Source organism: Meleagris gallopavo, chromosome 6, assembly GCF_000146605.3.
Source record: "Meleagris gallopavo isolate NT-WF06-2002-E0010 breed Aviagen turkey brand Nicholas breeding stock chromosome 6, Turkey_5.1, whole genome shotgun sequence".
Taxonomy (NCBI): domain Eukaryota; kingdom Metazoa; phylum Chordata; class Aves; order Galliformes; family Phasianidae; genus Meleagris; species Meleagris gallopavo.
The window spans coordinates 22,043,516-22,057,939 of NC_015016.2; the positions used below are offsets into that span (position 1 = coordinate 22,043,516).

Below are 14,424 nucleotides of genomic sequence, written 5' to 3' on the forward strand. Positions count from 1 at the left end.
GCACTGGAACAGGTTGCCCAAGGAGGTTGTGGATGCCCCATCCCTGGAGGCATTCAAGGCCAGGCTGGATGTGGCTCTAGGCAGCCTGGTCTGGTGGCTGGCAACCCTGCTCATAGCAGGGGAGTTGGAATTAGATGATCATTGTGGTCCCATTCTATGATTCTATAATGTTTCTTAGTTAGTCATGATGAATCTCACAACAGTTTTCAAAACCATATCTCAATTCCTTTTTGGGGGGAACCCAGTAATGGTTATGTGAAAGACAAGAGGGTGAAATAATTGTGTCATCTACAAAGATCAATAATTCTGTCAGCACACAGAAACTCTTACATTTGAACAGCTTTGTATGAAAGCAAGTATATATTCACAAAGAGAATTAAGACTTACTAGTCTAAAAGCAAGAGTTTAATTTAGGCCAGTTGATTCAAGTAGAAGACTACTTGAATTGAAAGCCTTTGAAGAGGGAAGTATCTACATACCCATTTCTCATCCAGGGTGCATTTCAGGTTAAGGATGGAGTAACCTTACATGGCACATGTTTCAATCAGAAAGTACTGTTGTGAGGTCCAGACATAATACTGCATCATCTATGACCTTCAACTTCAGATGGAGGAAAAAATGGAACTTTCAGACAGTGAAGAGTAACATTTTCCAAGGCTGACCACTGGATTCAATACTAAATGTCTCTGAGCTCCTTTGCCACAACATTCAGCAGACAATCTGCCAGCTCTGCATCACATTACAGCCTGACTGAGTTTTGAGCATTATATCACTATGTGAAAAAAACAAAAGTAAATACCTTAACAGTTCCCTTCCTATTCAGAAACAAAGCATGTTTCTCCTATGCCCATTCAGTATATATATTAATTAGGAATAAGGACCTTCCAAAACCTTTTTATTCCTGGCTGCTACAGACATAAGGAAACAAGTACATCCTTCTCATAAGAATAATACATATTGTGTATATTTCCATCCAGCTATAGGAACTTATCGAAGTTACATTTATGGAGACAAGAAATATTTTTTTGTATCATCAAGCACAGCACTCTGACTTGTTGGCTAACATTTGTCATCACTGCTTTCCCATTCTTCCACTTCTTTATGTAATAATGAAATTGGATCTGTGAATACATAGATAAAGATGGATCTGAATATTTTTCCAGCTTCAGCTGCCTCAAATTATTGAACCACAAAACCACCTTGTGCTTCCGAAGTGAATGGTCAATGAAATACAGAGAATAAGTATATAAAGAAAATTGGAGAACTATATAAAATATTAGGAGATGGAGATAGCTGGCTTGAGACTGGCATAAGGACAGCGAGTCCACAAAAGCTGGACTTGATTAAAAGATTATGCTGGTTTTTATTGTGGTATTCTATTCTGGTCAGGAATGAACACAAAACTCTGAAGGCCGCAGACCACCATGACACAGACATCTCTCTGACTTACTCACTTTTCAGTCTGGGGAACAAGCTACCTGCATATATCCAATGACAGAAAAACAAGCGAAATTTCCCAAGGCCTATTCATGAGATCACTAATGACACAGCTAGGTCAGGCTAGCAGATCTGGCCATGCAGAGTTTAACCACGACTGATTCAAGGGTAAGGGATTCAAGGACACGGGTCAGGAATATGCCTAACTGAATTTTCTGACTGGAAAGAGAATATAAAGCCTAGAGAAAAGCAAATGAGATGTTGTATGGGAACTGCTGAATCACAGCCAGAACCTCTGATTGACCACCTGAGGTGAGCAATGAGACAGCCACAGGAACACAGGTGAAGGCAATTCTCCTGTGCTACCAGAAGGGGTGGAGCCTTGCTCCACCTCTCCTAGATCCCATTTAAGAGCTGACTATCAGTGGGGAAAGATCTCTTTTGGAGATCACTCCTCTTGGAGTCTTCTCAGCAAGCCCAGGACAGGGATAAGCTTTCCATCCATTCTTCTTTAGAGTGATAACTTGTTTAGCTTAACTTTCTTGTATATTTCTTAATTATAACATCCATGTATTCATTGATTGTACACCACTGCAGTTAAATTGTTGACTAATTCCTACCTATGCTTGTATCTGCTTTACTGTTCAGGTATTGAGTTGCATTTCATAATTTACAGATATCTTAAAAGGAGTGCTGAGGAATACTTTTTTGGCTGTAGTTGTAAGAGATTTTCTGTATGTAGTAAAGCACAACAATTTTGCTAAAAGATTTGTCCAAGTACCATTTTCCAGACAGAACTGTTTATTCTCACTCACCATTTTGACCCTTTGCAGGAAGTAAATACTCATTTTGTACTGTTGAAACATTCCTGCCATCCAGAGTTCTGTGTGCAGATAACAGTACTGCATATTCAGTCACAAGGTCGTGACTTTCAGCCACTTACCCAGAATTTGTATCTAATTTTTTCTTACACAGATTTCCAGATCTCAGGCTTGTGTGATTTTTTTCCAGACAATGAATACATAATTATATGCCTACAAAGGCCTTTTTGTTTGTATTGTGTTTTCTGTAGTTATTTGCACTGTAATTAAAGGCAAAATAATTCAAATTTTAATTATGAACTTTGTCAAAACACTGAGAGATAATTTGCTAAATTGGGAGCAAGTTGTTCTCTCTGGAGGGTTGTTATAGTTGGGTCTGTATTGCATGCTAAAGAGAATTAGTATAGATAATTATTTATGATCATTTGCCATTTTTAATTGTACATAGGAAATTGAAATACTAAAGTTTCCTTAAAGTTCATGACCATTATGTGGTACTTCAATTTTTCAGTAATCTCAGGATATAAATTAGTCTTCAGGTAGTTACTGTTACTTCAAAAAAGTCACTTGCTTTATTCAATCAGAAAAGAGGCTTTTCAGTAATCCCACTAAAATAAAAGGAGTTTGCAAGTTTGTATTTCTCTAAGCTAGCGAAATGAGCATTGAAACTGCAGCCTATTATCTCAGCGTTGCTTTTCTTTTAGCTGGGAAAATCAGTATGTCTTTACCTTTAGACCTGATTCCTGAGATATCTGTCAAAATAATTGCTCAATCTTAATTTCGTATCTCACAGATGAAGAGTCAGGCAGTCAGCACACCTAGTCAGTTTCTCACCTCAGCATTTCTCAAAGAACAACACGCTATTGCTTGCTCATCTCAGTAGGTACAGTTTGATCAAAATAAGAGCATGACCTCCTCTAGGGAGTGTTATCACTAAAATGCACTCAGTCCTAATGTCTACTGGCAAAATCTGAGTTTAGATTTAGCAAATTATTTACATACACAAGCACAGTTAGTTTTCTAACCCTGCTGCAGTAGAACAAGCTCTGAATATCATCATCCTATGTACAGTGGTACAGACCTCTATTGCAGTGTTTCTAATACCATAGAGAGTCCCCAGTAGTGAATGTTGTTGCACAGAAATCATGGTTGTCTTTGATATTCCAAATTTAGAGATGCTTCCATCTTACCTCACCTGATTTCACAACACAAATGACAGTGGTTCCAAAAATTCCAGCCTTAGGAACCAAAGCAATTCCTAGCAACCATCCTAGAGCCTGGGAAGAACACTTCCAGCATTTTCAACTGGTATTTCTACTAATCACCAATGTGATTCCAGTCAAGGAAAGTATCTCTTTCTGCTGCTTTCAAATGTCTTCTGCTCTTAAAGATTTAGTATCCTGTGTCTACCAGCCAAGAGCAACCTCTTATAGTGAGCTTTTACTCAATTTGCAAAGGCAGCCAAAAAACATGGTAATGATCTGTAGTATTTTCCTTTTTATAGGAGTTAATCCTTATAAGTGTTATTAATTAGTTCAGACCTTCTTTTGTCCCTAAGAAACTGGTTAATCTTGAAGTGGAAAGCTGGAGAGGGACTTTCTATAAGGACATGGAGTAACAGGGCACGGGGAAATCGCTTTAAACTGGAAGAGGGTAGATTTAGAGTAGATATTCAGAAGCAATTATTTACTGTGAGGGTGGTGAGATACTGGAACAGGTTGCCCAGGGAGTGAGTACCTCTGCCCTGGAAGCATTCAAGGCCAGGCTGGATGGGACTTCAAGCAACCTGATCTAGAGGGAGGTGTCCCTGCCTGTAGCAGGGGGTTGGGACTGGATGATCTTAAAGATCCCTTCCAACCCAAGCCATTCTAAATTTCTGTGATTCAATTATTCTTTCACTATTACAGACCCTTAGGCTACTTTTTTTTTTTAGGACAGAAAGATTGTCTTTGTTTTAACTTCAGTAAAGAGAGAAGCAAAGCCCACTATCCAGTTAATACATTCTTTGTTTTAGCAACTTTCTACAAATGTTTCTCAACCAAATTGGTCATTACAATAGTTTAGAAGAAAAATTTTTCATCACTTGTCCGCCCTCAGAAGTCAAAGCATAGTAGTCCTTTACCAATGTTTTGGGAAAGACAAACTTAATACCTTTAACTCAAGCCTGCAGAGCCGTATTAATACCTGCCCCTTAAAAGGACATCAAATCAGAAAATCACAGGATTTCCCAAGTTGGGAGGGACCTAGTAGGATCATCAAGTCCAACTGTGGGTATGGTACCTTCTGCAGCTTGCTGTAGATTGCATGATAAAATCCTTTGTAGGGTGTTGTGAGAACCTTCTTCTTAACATTAAATCTAGCACTACTTGTTTATGAACTGCATTGTTACTTTATGCCATTCTACTCAAATCCTGTAGTCCCAGTACTCCTTCTCATTAACGAGTGGACGGAGGAGGGTAAGGAATGGTTTATGCTAACTTCATACAAGTGCGTGTAGTTGTTGCAATGAAGGTCATCATTAGGAAGAAGCAAACTATGCCTCTTGAAGCAATAAATGTTTCAGTTGATAAACTCAGATCTGTTTCAGCAAAATGGCTCTGTTCCATAGTAGTATGACTCTTGCTACAATCTACACTTACAGCTGAGAAAACATAATTGAGAAATTAATTGTAAAGCCAACTGAGGTTATTCCAGTGACTTTGCTGGGATTGTTACTTAAGTTCATGTTTTGTGGTTTGCTTACATTACTTACAGCTTGTAGAAACATTTTCATTTTGGTTTTGGCTGTAGCCTATAGATACTAGTGCTTTAAATCAGTGTTTAATTATGTCCGTAGTTTTCAGAATGTGAACTTAAAACCACATAATGGTACTTCAAAGTAATATGTAGGTATGACATTTTAATGCAATGTCTAAAAGAAATATTAAAACAGTGGGTTAGACTTAATCTGATGAAGGACTGAGTACTATTTTCTCATCTTTTTTTCCCTGATTTCTATTTTTTTTTTTTTATTAAAGTCTACACTTGGATACGTTGCTCTGCTCATAAGTACTTTCCATGTACTGATTTATGGATGGAAAAGAGCTTTTGAAGAAGAATATTACAGATTTTACACACCGCCAAATTTTGTTCTTGCCCTTGTTCTGCCTTCCATTGTAATTCTAGGTAAGATCATTTTACTTCTGCCATGCGTAAGTAGGAAACTAAGGAGAATTAGAAGAGGATGGGAGAAAAGCCATGCAATAGAAGAAACAAGTGGGTCCGTTCCACATTTCTCTCCAGAAAGAATAACTGTGATGTAATGGTAGATCACAATTTGTTAGTACTATTGCAAATGTTTGAGTTTTTCTTTGTGTTTTTTTTGTCTTGTATTTTCAGGAGTTTATGTAATATATGTATAAAGTCAGTGTGGACTTGCTTGGCATACATACAAGCCCTCAATGGATTTATGAGAAATTTATAAGTAGGAAATTACTATTTTGGATAACTACAGAAATACTTTGTTTTGAATTACAGGGCAGATAATCATGAAATCAGATTTTTTTTTTTAATGCTCTTTTGCACAGTTGTATCACAACAATATTTCCTTATAACAGTGCTTTTGAGATATTTCTTTGACTCAGTGAGTGTGTCAGAGTGCTATGTCTTAGTACCATACTTTACCACATCTGTCATTTAAACCATGCTTCTGGGTTACTGAATTCAGAATATTGACTAATAGAGTTAATTCAGATTTTGAAGCAACTGAAACTAGTTAGTAATGTGTTGCACATTTTTATGTTTTTCCAAATATTCCATATTTAAATATGCAAAACCAATTTCAGATATAGCTTAAGTATGCATCTTGTAAACAGACAATATTGTACCTTTTGGGACTTTTTTGAAGAGAATCGCATGGAATTTTAAACTTTAGCATCTCTTTATTTGTGTATGTCATTATAATGAGTAATCAAAGCATTAGGCATGAGTAGGTAGACTTGCAGATACATATGCAAGCAACTACTTTTTGATGGAATAATTATTTTGAAATACCAGAAAATATTTTAAAACAAAAATACTGATAAATCTGCAACAATAAAAATCCACTTTCACTGTGAAACTTCCAGCATGTTGGTACAGCAAGGAAGCATCACATTACTCATGTTCTGTATGTTTTTACATTGGAGTTTCAGTTACATATGAATGTCCCAATTTATCCTACAGTCTCTGTATTTACACAAAATGATACTATCTTCTATTTTTATATATAGTCTTACTTTTACAACAGATGTTTCTGGGATATGCCTGAATTTTTGAGAAACAAAATGATTATTCTCAAACTTAAAAATGAAATTTTACCTCTAAGACTTGACATCTGTGTTTTCTGTGGGCTTCAGAAGAACATTCAGAATGATTTATTACTATTACTTTGTCAGGTTTTACTCTAACAAAATAGCTAAACCCAATTTATGTACCTTCAGTCTACTCTTAATTAGCAAAATCTTTATTTTAATGAATGAGAATTGGTCCGAATTTTCCTTGGATATATGAAATTATATTTTTCTTAGCTATTTTTGCACTGGATCTCTAAGTTTCTTAGCTGAATCTTCACTTACTATTTCTTTGCAAGCATTTGTCATCAATATGATACCTGTCAGAAGTTGAATTTATCCTTAAATATCATCAATTCTTTGAATCTCAGTACTTCTACAATGAAACCAACAGCTCCACGGAAATAGAATCTAGAATCAAATTCTACTCCCAGTTACACTAGGCTAAATCTGAAAAGTTAGTTAGTTGTTCTTAATTTCATTTCAAACTACAAAAATGTACTACAATTTTATTTTGATTGTAGTACTTGCATTCTTCAAACATCAAGTCTGTGTATGTTCAGGATTTGTTGCAAATCAAGAGACAGCTGGATCATTCTAATTCCAAGTGTGTTCACCAAGGTAGTAATGTTACTGTTCCATTTCCTGTATGCAGCTATTTCAATGACAAATGTGATACATGAGCCCAATACTGTTTTATCAAACCAGATATTAAGCAAAAAAAAATGTTGTTATTGCATATAGACAGGAGCCTAAGCTAATAGGAATCCAATTTTCTCATAAAAATAGAGAACAAATGTCATTTACAACTGCTAAATTACTTTGCCTGTGTGTAAATGAATTTTAGTTACAGAAAGCTGTGTATTTTTGGAAGGCTTGCGGGATAACCTATAACTGAATTTCCTAGCCAATGTGTGTTTTTTTTTCTATTCCATTATTACAGACAAACTGAAGAAAGCTTAGGCAGTTTTGCTCCATTGCTTTGAATAAATTTAATTACAGAATTAGCACAAAAAGTTCAACTGATACAACTATTCTCTTGGTTCTAATTACTCACATACACGGGTGTTTGCAGGAATATTTGCTTGTGAGTTGTCTGAAAGGCAGTTAATCTTCACAAACCCATGGCATTGTTTATGTAGAATTATTTCAACTCTTTGTTATTAATTTCATGCTAGAGAAAACAGCATATATGATTGATATTAAAATTCTCCAAGACTTTTCGTATTTTAATGAGATAAATACTGTGCTATGTTCTGTCCCAGTTCTGTGCATGAAACCTAATTAAAGTCACTAGAATTGAAGTGTAACTGAAAGTAGAATTTCCTTCCTTTGAACAAATTTAGGCTAGAAACCATTATTGTTGACAATTTCCAAATTAAATATGCTGCTGTTATTTTTATAGTAATTATACACTTCTGCAGGATATATAATTATCATTCACATCTAATTCTTGTCTGATGCAGTAGTGATAATGATGCAGAACTAAGATACTCTACTAGTTGAACCTTACGCCAAAGTCAATATATGTTGTAATATATCATGCAGCCATTCACAGTGTGTACAGAAATGTATTTGCCCTCTATCCTATGCAGAGTTATTTCATCTTTAGACTTCTTTAGGAATGTTAAAACTTAAATTTTGAACTGACAGAAGTGTCTGGAGGGAGTAGTAATGTGGTGTTCCTTTCTTCAAACTACTTGTGTTGAAAATCAAAAATGTGGTTTAATTTTACTTGAAAGGTTAAAATACTGAAGTATTAATAAATAGATAATATTTTTAGACAAAATATGTGAAGATATTTTGTTAAGTATTTGTGCTATAACATGACATACGGTTTCCAGTTAGGCCGTGTATTTATTTCTAGCTTGGAATAAGATGACCTGTTGTTTAATCTTGTGTAGTGTTCTTTATTGTAAGGACCAATTAATAAGATGCTGTAAATCTGAAAATAAAATGACACTCATGCGTTTATTACACATGCATATGTTCAGTCACATCAGGAAACTATTCATATGATTAATTACATTGGTTTCTGTGGGAGGACTTGAGTAAGGAGTTACTGGAAAGACACCTGAGGCTAAAAGTTCAGTTTCGGTTGCCTAAATCTACTCAAATCAAATCATCTAGACTCTTCAGTTACTTAGGAGAATATACATGTATTTTGAGGAATAGGCTGCTATAAAAATATTTTCTCTGTAACATTATATAAATCATTTACTGCTGGTAGGGATGCCCTGCCAAATGTGAAAATAACCTTCACTTCTCTTAGAGTTAAATAAAAACAAAAATGTTGCTTAATATGTGATGCAGAGCTTTACATATTATGCTAGAAAATAGAAACCTCTGTATTTAGCAACAAGATGTTTGTTTTCTATGGATGTTAAGGTATTTCTTGATGTTGTTAAAAATGCAGTTCTATTGCAGATTCCATATTTGTCTTTAATTTTATGTTACAATTCCATTTACTGTGGCAACTATGTACAAGTTAACTAAGTCCTCATGTTCTTGAATTACTTAGAGATTAATTATTTTGAAATTCAGTTTTGCAAGTTGTTTACATATGTAGCTTGCGGTAACAGTTGTTGTGAATTGGTGCCATTTTTAGCATTTTGTTCCAGCTTTGTGCATAATGTGATGTGCCAACATGAGAAAGAAAGTACATTTGTATTTTTATTTGGCATTAATTGGCTATAAAGTATTGTGTCTATAAACAATTAGCTGTACATGTTGCCCAACTAGCACTAAGGGAGATTACTGATTAATATAAGGCAAAAAATTCCCAAGTGAATATAGACTTCACAGATGTGACTATAGTTAGGAAATGATTTTCCTCTGAATGTTATAAAATCAAAGTAAGATATATCAGCTGCATAAAGATTAGATTGAGATTTAAGTGTGGTATTTTCAGCTGTAGCAATGAATTTATGCAGTGGTAGTAGATGCATATGCATAGTTCCTTTCAGATAGTACATTTCACAAGTTTTGGATTTCTTGGATGTTCATTTGGTGGTATTTTGTACAAATAAGTAAAGTTGCAGTACTGATATTGTATCATTATATGATACTGCTTGAATTAATTAGATTGCCACCTGTTTAACAAGTGACACACAACTGACATGAATGGTCATCTTTATTATATATTGCTTTTCATGCCTCGCTGGCAGTGTCTTGCAGTGAACATAGTTTGTCTCCCATATGCAATATTTTCCTGGTATTCTCTCTGCAGTTATTTGTCAGGTTTTTTCTGTGCTCTCTGAACAGGGCTATTATAAACTGTTAGCAAAACGCTTTTACCTATTTTTCCATAGACTCTGATTTACACAAAAATCAATAAAAAAAATTAATGTCAGGTATTTGGCTTTCTCTTCTGTGCTTATGCATAATAAAACTCAGTTTGCTTTCCTTTATAATACATGTGTACTCTGATTAACAGGTTTTCTAAGAGGTAGAACTTGAATGGAAAATCGTAGTAAAATTCTCAAGAGCAATTTGTTTGTTTTACAACACATTTACAGAACCATTTTTCCTTATCTGATTGTAGTGTACTCTTCACCTTTTCAGGGCACATATAGACACTACAGTACTATCAATATTTATTCAATCCACTTGTTCAAAAAACGTGTCAAAATTGAGACTGCTGGGCACAAGAAATTTGGCAGGGGGAGACGTTCTTCATGTTTGGCTGTGCACATGAGAAAGCATTACTGTTTAAATGAGGAAAACAGGTGAACCACTTTGCAGTTCTTCACTTTCAAAGTATACACCTTTTTCCCCTAGGAGGCCTATGCTAATGTAAGAGGAAAGAGGAAGATAATACATATGAGGTGAAACCCTGCTTCAGTAGAGGTCAGCAGCATAAACAGTTCTGAAATCAGAGAAATCAAGATGCACAAGTCAGTGAAGCCATCACAGCTCGCGTTATTTTCAAAGTTGCATAGCTTTCCTTTACTCTCAAAGCCATTCCCTAGAAGCAACAGAATATAGATATATTTAAAAATTAAAATATTTTATATCTATTTGTGTCCTGCCTGTCATAAAAACCTCTTTTTGGTCCTAGAGATCTGTCGTTTCTGAGCTGCTTTAAAATCTTGCTGTTTTTGTACATCACAGTGCTTGTTTTTTCTGAGTGTTGATACTATATTAGCAGCTGAGAACCCTGAATTATACCTTTGTCCAAGTAAAACTGAAAAAATGTAAGTTCTGTCTACTGTGACTTACTTCATTTCCTGTTAATAACACCTCAGATGGAGGGCCTCATCAAATGCACAGCACATAATGACCTAAAAGCACATAATGACCTAAACACTCCATTATGATAGATACGCAGGTAAATTCACATGCTTCAAATTTTGTTGACTTGACAGATTTAAGTACTGCCAACCACTTTGCTTGTTGTTTTGTTGGTTTTTTCTTCTGTGAATGTCAAACACAGGAAGTCTGGCAGTACAATACTGCATTTCCTTGTTGCCCTTCTTTTTCCCCATCCTACTATTCAAAACAAGAAACAGGATTGAAAGAGACAAGAACTCAACCAACTGATTCTTAGTTTCATTTCTGTAATGAGCTTGGTGTTGTATTCAATACACAGCACAGATTGCTTTGAAAAAGCCTACAGGTTCTATGCAGCCAAGAAAAGGACATCACTTGGCTATGGCAGAAGACCCTTTGATGCAGCAAGAGGAAAGGTCTATCCTTTGCAAAATATATTATTTAAAAAACTTAGAACTTAATTTGTAAAAGAGCAAATAAAGATTGTGAGTGAAAATAATTCACTCAAAGTCAGCAGGAGGTTGATGGCAGACCTAGGTACAAAACTTTAATCTTCTAATGCACAGCTATCCCACACATAAAATCATGTGACTGTGTACTCAAATGTAATTGAGGTCTACCTCAACAAACAAAATTGCTGAAACTTCACAACAAAATAATGTCTTCAATTAAAACAAATATAAATGTTTACTTTTAAAGTATATTTTTTCTAGCATTTGTAAGGTTTAGTTGTTAACAATTGGGAATTAATACTCTCAGGAATAAGGTACTAAGGTCTTCATGTCTCAAATATTATTTGTTCCCAAGGGAAACAGTAGATGTGATGAAAAACAATGGAAGCCTGTTGTTTGAGGTAGAAAACTGTTAAGTAAATATTTTCACAGTTGACTGCAGGCTTTTTAGAATGGACAGTTGCCAGTTTGCAGAAGGCGGCAGAATCCCTGTAAGTCAAACTTGCATAGTGTTGCTTCTATCAGAGTTCTTCACCATTTATGAGAGAGATTTCACAGTGAGCAAATGAACGTTTGCAGTATGATCTTTGGAATACTCTGCCAATAAATGGCACATAACCAAAGCTTACAATTTACAGACTACATTGCTCAATTTAGTCACATTCTCATTATGCTTGTCATTCAAAGCAACAGAGCTTAAAATTATTTAAGCCACAATAAATGTAAATTTTAGCGCTTTTTTTCATCAGCCTTAAAATTGGCTGAGTATGTACACCTCCAGTAAGTATAGGGGCATGATGCAAAAAAAAAATGTATAATTGCAGACCTGTAGGCATTATCATTACGATTAATTTCAAATATTAAGTAAATCTGGTTTCATCCCTTGTAGGCCTAGCTATTAAGACCTCAGCTGAGAATCATTCAAAATAGCAAATTTTTAAGTAAAACAGGGAGGGGCTGCTAAAATGGATAAAGAGAGATGTATAAATGGATGGAGGAAAAGAATCAACCAGTAGCTCCAGGACTGGTTACTGTGTTGTCATTTTAGGTGAATGCACTGCTGTGTACTACAGAGCCTGTCACCATGTATCACCTGTGTTGCTATGAATGCAGCTTGTGAGATTTGGGATGTCAAAGTGGTCACTGCGTTTTCCAAATTTAATTATCCTTCTATGCTGTCATTTTGAAGTTGTATTCAGGATAAACTGTTACAGAATGTAGAGTGTGGATGGGTACATGAGGTATTTACAGAATCATAAAATATAGCTGGTTAGAAGAGGACCCACAAGAATCACTGAGTCCATCTCCTGGCTCCACACAGCATTACTCAAAATCCAAACCCTGTGTCCCGATGCTTCTTGAACTCTGATGGCTTGGGGCTGTAACCACTGCCCTGGGCAGCCCATTCCACTGCCCACCACCCTCTGGTGCAGACCCTTTCCCTGACCCCCACCCCCTCCCCTGACACAGATCCGTGCCTTTACTTCGGGCCCTGTTGCTCAGCGCTGCCTCCTCTGTCTCCTGTGAGTAGCTGCAGCTGCTGTGAGGCCTCCACTCAGCTCATCTGCTCTGCGCTGAGCAAACTCTGGGACATGAGCTGCTCCTGTTGTATCTTGCCCTCTAGAACTTTCAGCATCTTTGTAGCCCACCTTTGGACACTTCGGAACAGTTTCATGTCCTTATATTGTAGCAGGCAAATTGCACCCAGTGCTAGAGGTGAGACTCTGCAGAGCAATGGGACCACCCCCGCCCTCACCCACTTGCAGTGCTGGGCCTGCTGCACCCCATGGTACAGCTGGACCTTCTGGCTGCCAGGGCACACTGCTGCCTCATGTTTTCCCCCAGAACTCCCCCAGATCCCTTTCTGTGGGGCTGCTCTCCACACTCTTATCCCTCAGTCTGTTTATACATTCAGAGTTGCCCCATCCCAGCAGCACAATTGGACACTTGCTCTTGTTAGACTTCATGCAGTTGTTGATTGTGCAGCTCTCTGGTTTGCCAGTATCTCTTTGCAAGACCTCTCCTACTCTCAAAGGAGTCAACAACAGCTCCCATTTTCACAGAATCATTGAATCCCAGAGCTGTAGGGATTGAAAGGGACCTCTAGAAATAATCAAATCCAACCCCCTGCTGAAGCAGGTGCCCTACATTAGGTCACACAGATAGGCATCCAGGTGGGTCTTGAATATCTCCAGAGAAGAGACTCCACAACCTCTCTGGACAGCCTGCTCCAGTGCTCTGTCACTCTGGCAGTAAAGTTTTTCCTTGTGTTTGTGTGGAACTTCTGTGTTGCAGTTTTTACCCATTGCCCCATGTTCTGTTGCTGAACTGCAAAAAGTTTAGCTTCATCTACTTGACTCCTGCACTTCAAATATTTATAAACAGCAACAAGATATTTATAAACACTGGTGACAATTAGTGTCACCCACAAACTTACTTAGCATTCCTCTAAGTTCTTCATCCAAGTATGAAAACATTAAAGAGAACTGACCCAAAAATGGAGGTCTACGGAACCCCACTAGTGAGCAGCCACCAGCCTGATGTCACTGAGTTTCCTGTAACCATTTGAGCTTGGTCTGCCAGCCAGTTCTCACCTACTGTGCTTAGTATTTTCACCGTGAGGCAAGCTCACGGTGAGCTGTATAACATACGTGAGGAGTAAACACAGTGTATATTACATATTTCTGAAGAGGACAGGTATTATATGTGTGGTGTAGCATGCAGCCTGGGAAGAGAGAGAGCAAGAAGTGCTTTGGTTGTAGTTGGAGTCATTAAGGTTTCTTTCTTGTTTTTTTTCTTATCTTTCATTTCTTTTCTTACAAAAGCCATCAGGAGATTTGAACAGTTACCACAGCTTTTAATAAGCCTCCTGCAAAACTCAAATATTTCTTTGTTGCCACAGGAGTTAAAAATTACTTGTTAATGAAAACAGAGGTTAATATCAGCCACCCCTGCAGCCAGAGACTTTTGATACGTCTGTATCTCTATCACATGTTTTGATAGGCGCAGGGCCGCCCGGCTGGGCCTTACCCTGGGCGCCGGGAGGCGTTGCCGCTCCGCTTCCATGGCAACAGCGGAGGCCGCGCTGCGGCGGCCGGTGGCAGCCCGCTCCATGGCCTCCCTGGCCCAGCC

The 14,424-nt window shown here is 37.1% G+C and overlaps 1 long non-coding RNA gene across 1 annotated transcript; it reads left to right on the forward strand.

The window, feature by feature from the left end:
* The first annotated feature begins 1,944 nt into the window (after nucleotides 1-1,944).
* Nucleotides 1,945-9,920, forward strand: LOC116216743. The gene is made up of 2 exons (XR_004160110.1): nucleotides 1,945-3,731; nucleotides 5,276-9,920. It is a non-coding gene; the product is annotated as an uncharacterized LOC116216743 (long non-coding RNA).
* Nucleotides 9,921-14,424: the final 4,504 nt, after the last annotated feature.